This window comes from Solanum dulcamara, chromosome 11 (genome assembly GCF_947179165.1).
Source record: "Solanum dulcamara chromosome 11, daSolDulc1.2, whole genome shotgun sequence".
NCBI classification, from domain to species: domain Eukaryota; kingdom Viridiplantae; phylum Streptophyta; class Magnoliopsida; order Solanales; family Solanaceae; genus Solanum; species Solanum dulcamara.
The window spans coordinates 36780536-36787051 of record NC_077247.1 but is presented as its reverse complement, the minus strand read 5'-3'; positions in this window follow the sequence as shown (position 1 = coordinate 36787051).

Here is a 6516-nt window from a genome sequence, read left to right as displayed (position 1 = left end):
GTAATCCTGATATTCCTGAAGAAATCAGTGAACCCGAGACTCAAGTAAATGAAGAACTTTCAATAAATTCTTTCGGTGATGAGATAAATTTAGATCGATCTAAAATCACGGTTGATAATGTTTTTGCATATAATATTGCACTTAACCTCATGCAAGATAGTGAAAGTCTTGAGCCTAAATCCGTCGAAGAATGTCGACGAAGATGTGATTGGCCAGAATGGCAAAAGGCAATTCAATCAGAATTAGACTCACTTGCTAAACGTGAGATTTTTGGATTTGTAGTCCAAACCCCTGAAGGTGTAAAACCAGTTGGCTATAAATGTGTTTTTGTTAGAAAACGAAATGAGAGAAATGAAATTGTAAGATATAAGGCACGCCTTGTTGCACAAGGATTCTCTCAAAGACCCGGAGTCAACTATGAAGAAACATATTCACCGGTTATGAATGGAATAACATTTCGATATCTCATCAGTTTAGCTGTACATAAAAATCTTGAAATACACCTAATTGATGTGGTTACAGCTTATCTTTATGGTTCACTTGATAATGAAATTTATATGAAAATCCCAGAAGGATTAAAATTGCCTGAAGCATGTAAAAAGTCTCGGGAAGTATACTCAATAAAACTCCAAAGATTATTATATGGTCTGAAACAATCAGGGCGCATGTGGTATAATCGCCTAAGTGAGTATTTAATAAATGAAGGCCATATTAATGATGTTATTTGTCCATGTGTTTTTATTAAGAAAACGGAATCAGAGTTTGTTATACTCGTCGTTTATGTTGATGACATAAATCTCATTGGAACCCCTGAAGAGGTCCAAAAGGCAATTGAATATCTAAAGAAAGAATTTGAAATGAAAGACCTTGGAAAGACAAAACTTTGTCTAGGTCTGCAAATTGAACATTTAGCAGATAGAGTTTTTGTCCATCAATCTGCTTACACTGAGAAAATCTTAAAAAGATTTTACATGGACAAAGCACATCCATTAAGTACTCCAATGGTTGTTCGATCACTTGAAGTGGAAAAAGATCAATTTCAACCTCCAGAAGAGGATGAAGAAATTCTTGGTCCTGAAGTATCATATCTCAGTACTATTGGTGCACTTATGTATCTTGCTAACGCAACTAGACCTGATATAACATTTTCTGTTAATTTGCTAGCAAGGTATAGTTCATCCCTAATGCGAAGGCATTGGAATGGTATCAAACATATTTTGTGATACCTGAAGGGTACTATTGATATGGGTTTGTTTTATACTAACAAAGGTTACGCAGACCTTATTGGTTATGCAGATGCATGTTATTTATCAGACCCACATAAACCCCAATCTCAGACAGGCTATCTGTTTACACACGGAGGAACTGCTATATCATGATAATCTACAAAGCAGTCTATAGTTGCTACTTCTTCAAATCATGCTGAAATAATAGCAATTCATGAAGCAAGTAGAGAATGTGTGTGGTTGAGATCGATGATACAGTTCATCAAAGAAAGATGTGGTCTGGAAAATGATGTTAAAGTACCCACAGTTATATTCGAAGATAATACCGCGTGCATAGCTCAATTGAAAGGTGGTTTCATAAAAGGAGACAGAACGAAACATATTTCACCAAAATTATTTTTCACACACGATCTTCAGAAGAATGGTGAAATTGATGTACAACAAGTTCGTTCAAGTGATAATCTTGCAGATTTATTCACAAAGGCATTACCAACATCAACTTTTGAGAAATTAAGATATAAAGTTGGAATGCGCCGTCTCCAAAATATCAAATGAAGCTTTCATCAGGGGGAGTAAAATACGCGCTGCACTCTTTTTTCCTTAACCAATGTTTTGTCCCATTGGATTTTCCTGGTAAGGTTTTTAATGAGGCAGAAATTAAGGCGTATTACCAGATATATAGACATAACATCTATGGAGGCACATTACACGTGGACATCCAAGGGGGAGTGTTAGAAAGTTAGTGGATGTTTGGTGGATGTTTTTTTTATATAAGTGGGGCCCACTGATAAGTGGGCAACCCACTGATTTCCTCTCTTTCTAGCCTATTTTTTGCCTATATATTGCAGGCATGTAAATGAAGTGAAGAAGGTATCGAAATACAAAACATTTGCATATTCTGCTCTTCTCTTCTGCTCCTTTCTCCTATTACCTTTGTTCTCCTCTTTACCTTCTATTTGTTCTTTTGCCAATTTAATTTATAACACTAACGAAATTATTAAAAGAGATGCAATAATTAAGAGGGGTTTGAGAAAGCTTTATTTATGGATCACATGGCATCATTGGATGTTTCTTTATAAAAAGGAAAAAAGAAACTAGTTACCCAAAAGGAAGAGCCCTACCTATTCCAATGTAGTTGCCTTGTCGGAGAAAAAAAGAAAGAAAGAAGAGAAATCACTTGAAACCGAAGAAAAGAACATTCATCTACTTCCTCATTTTGTTTATTACTACATTTTATTTTGGTCGGTCCTAATTTAAAGGATGCCCTCCTAAGTTTGTCTTAACAAATAAATGCGTGGACAAGTAAAGCAAGGAAATAGACTAACATGTGCAACAGTACAACTAGGGTCATGTTATGTATTAGGTTTAAACAATTAAAGGCACCCCACTTGTTTTTATTTTATGTGATATGGTATTTTTATATTTATAAATAAGTAAATATTATAACTATTTTTTTATCATTAATAATATAATTTATAAGTTATAACAATTAAATATATTGACATGTTAAAAGTTACAAATTTTAAACAAAATCTTCATTTTTTTATTAATTTAATGTTCATGCACTATTACCTCCTCATTCCGTTCACTTTTACCTATTCACTATTCTGAAAATAGATTTTCATTTTTATTATATGAAAAAAAGAGTTTTTTTTTTCATATTTTATCTTTAATATTAAGTATTTATTTTCTAATCATTTTTCAAGATCTAATACTTATGAGTTGAGTTTTTTTTTTTTTTTTTTTTTTTTACGGGAACAGACCCTACACGAGGCTCCTACCTCTCGTGCACAGTCAGGGGTTAAGCAACACCCCCAAGCCTTAACATAAATAATCAAAATAAAATACAAGGAGGGGGACATAAACCTTACCTCCAATCCTATGGTGGTTCATAAGTCGGCTAACCTATTAAGGTCGGCTAACTCATCCCCGATACAAAAAGAGACTAACTATAACTAGAAAGCAGTAAACCTGTGAGAGGACTCCTCCCGGTACAATTTCAACTATGAAAGCATAAATGAGGGAGACTCTCCCCTTCCATGAGAAAAAAAATGAAAGTAACCTACACTAGTCCTATTCCAACTATGCTACGTACCAGACATAGCTACATTGAAGAAGAACAAGTATACGAAACTTCTATCTCGCATGGGATGGGAAAATTCTTTTCATCTTTGCTCTTTCTAGTCTTGTCGTACCAAGTAAATCCAGGTGAGATGTGTCATTGCATCAGTATCATGATTATCAACTATGGTGGCTGAAAGGAGAGGAAATATATGGAGCTATAGTATTTAACAGCCTTGGAGTTGTTGTGGATAAAATTGAGAGCCTGAATATCAGAACAAGTGTAGCTGCATTCAACCACCCTAGTAAGCCATGCTTTAGTATCCAGTTGTTTACAATTATGAGGATCTGCACCTATAAGTAGCCAAGGAGACAAACAAACATGGTTGTTGCAGTCCTGTATCCAGTTCCTTGCTACCTCTCTAGCTGCAGTGATAGCATGCTTGTTGTTGCAGGTTAGGTTCAGTAGTAGATCCCTTTTTTGGTACCTGCACATGCAAACAACACCAGAAAAACACACAAGCAAACAATGGCTCTTGTGTGCTGCATATGCTGCATATTGCTGCTGCTGTGCTGCATTAGCAACTAACAAAGGGGGAGGCAACTGTGGGAAATGAACAGGCTGGTGCAGATTTGTGTGCAACTTCTTGTTGTTGCCATTGTAGTTAGGCTGCTTGTTGGTCCTTGCTTTGAAGTGGTTCAGCTTCTTGGAGTACCTGCACAGCCAGACAAAACCAACAAAACATACAACCAAAGAAGTGTGCAGGTCTTGTTTGGTTGTATCTCCATCAACCTGCATAAACAAAGAAGCAAACAAACAAGCAAGCACACAATTATAAGAACTTGCAGCTGGCTTCCACCTGCCAATCTGCAGGTTGCTGGAGCTGATGGCTGCAGGTTCCCTAGGCTGCTTGTTGGTCATTGTTTTGAGTTGGTTAGACTTCTTGGAATGCCTGCACAGCAAAACAAAACCAACAAACTTGTGTATGTTTCTTGTCTGCTGCAGGTTGATGGAGTTGTTGCTGAGGTTTGTTGATAATAGAGAAAGTGGTTGGCAAGCTGATTGTGCTGCTCCAAAGCAACCCCAGGTTACTGCAACCCTTTTAGCATTTCCAAGGAAGGTCTGCCAGCTACATTGGTGAGAGCTGTAGCTGGGGTACCTGCATAGAACAAAACCACCAAACCTCACAAACAAGGAGATCTGCAGGCTGCTGTATCCATGTTCTTTATGTGCTGCCAGTTGGTGGAGTGTTTGCTGTGGTGTGTTTATGTTAGAGAGTGTGGATGGAAGGCTGAGTGTGCTGCTCCATGGGAGCCCCAGGATATTGCAGCTCTCATAGCAGTTCCAAAGAGGGCCTGCATAAATGAAAAAAGGCCATGGCCAAACAGGCTGAGAAGAACAAAGCCAAAGGTTGGAGTGGATGTAATGAGATTGCTTCTGTGGAATCCTGGTAGGCAGCTCCAATTTCTGATGGAATAGCTCCCCAGTTGTTGATGTACCTAAACAAAAACAATCAAACAAATACAAACAACCAAACAAACACAAAAACCAAGAGCTAATTGCCATTCTGCATAATTCTTTTGTAGGCCTCTTAGTGAAGGTATTTGTTTTGTTGGTTGTATCTGTATTGTGCTCTATGTAGGTGTTGATAAAACATGTTAGTGAGTCCATCCTGACACCTGCATCTACACAACAAACAGGAGCCAGCAGGACAGGGGTTGCACAATGGGCTGCTGCAAGTGTTGAGCTTTTAGAGAATTCATGGATGGAGTGGAGAAACTGCTGTAGGTTTGTGTGCAGCTCCAATTTTGTGTTGGAGCATGCTTCACAGAACAGAGGATCCTCTCTTGTGATCTGGTTCAAGTTGTTTGTGTGTGTCTCCCCAGTAGGTATTGCACCTAAACAAAAACAAACAAAGGAATACATACAACCAAACAAGTACCAAAAACAATAGGAGTCTCCATTTCTGCACACTCCTTTTGTTTCAGTCATGGAGAGTCCTGTAGCAATATTGTCCTCCATGTATTTGTTGTTAAAGCATGTTGGTGTATATCTCCAACAACCTGCAATTACACAGCAAATAGCCAAAGACAAGCAAGGACCTGTACAGGTTAATAGAAGAGAAAGGATCTCAAAGGGAGTTTTGGAGCCTGTTAGCATTTTCCATGTCGCTCGACTAACGTCTCCTCTAATACGTTTGAGCTGAAACTTTCTGAAATTTGCATATATATCCTCTCCTTTATCCATGCAAAGTTTGGAGGCTTGTTTCCCAAGACGGAGCTTCAATTTAGCAAAATTCTTCCTTTTTAATCTTAAGACAGCTAATTGTTTCAAGCTCGCTCGCCTAACGTTTCTAATTATCCGTTTCGGCTGAAATTTCTTGGGCCTTGTCAAAATAACATATGCTACAATCTTGAAAATTTTGGGAGCCTTTGGACAGGCCCACATGATACCCCTCACCCTGCACCTGCTGCCCTGCTGAGGCTTAGAGGCTGCAGGGGGTTTGGAGGTTGTATTTGTGCTCTTCTCTATGTATTTGTTGTTGAAGAGTGATGCTATATCACTCCAAACACCTGCAATAATACAGCAAACAAACCCAAACAAAACATAATATACACAGACTAGCAATAGAGAAAGGACCTCATTAAGAGCCTTGGAGACTGTTATCATTTTCCAAGTCGCTCGACTAACGTTTCCAATTCTCCGTTTGAGCTGAAACTTTATGAAGTTAGTATATATATCCTCTCCTTTAGTCCTGCCAAATTTGAAGGCTTGTCTCCCAAGTTGGAGGATCCAAATTACTAAAGACCCTCTCTTTATGCTTAAGGCAGCTGAATGTTTCCATGTCGCTCGCCTAACGCCTCCAATTATTCGTTTGGGCTGAAACTTCTTGGGACTTGTCAAAATAATATATTCTACCATCCTGCAAAGTTTGGGGGCCATTGGACAGGTCCACATGTTACTCCTCACCCTGCACCTGCTGCCCTGCTGAAGCTTAGGGGTTGCAGGGTGTTTGGAAGTTGTTTTTGTGCTCTTGTCTATGTATTTGTTGTTGAAGAATGCTAATATATTACTCCAGACACCTGCAATAATACAGCAAACAAGCCCAAACAAAACATAATATACACAGACTAGAAATAAAGAAGGGACCTCAGTAAGAGCTTTGGAGAGTGTTATCATTTTCCAAGTCGCTCGACTAACGTCTCCAATTATCCATTTGAGTTGAAA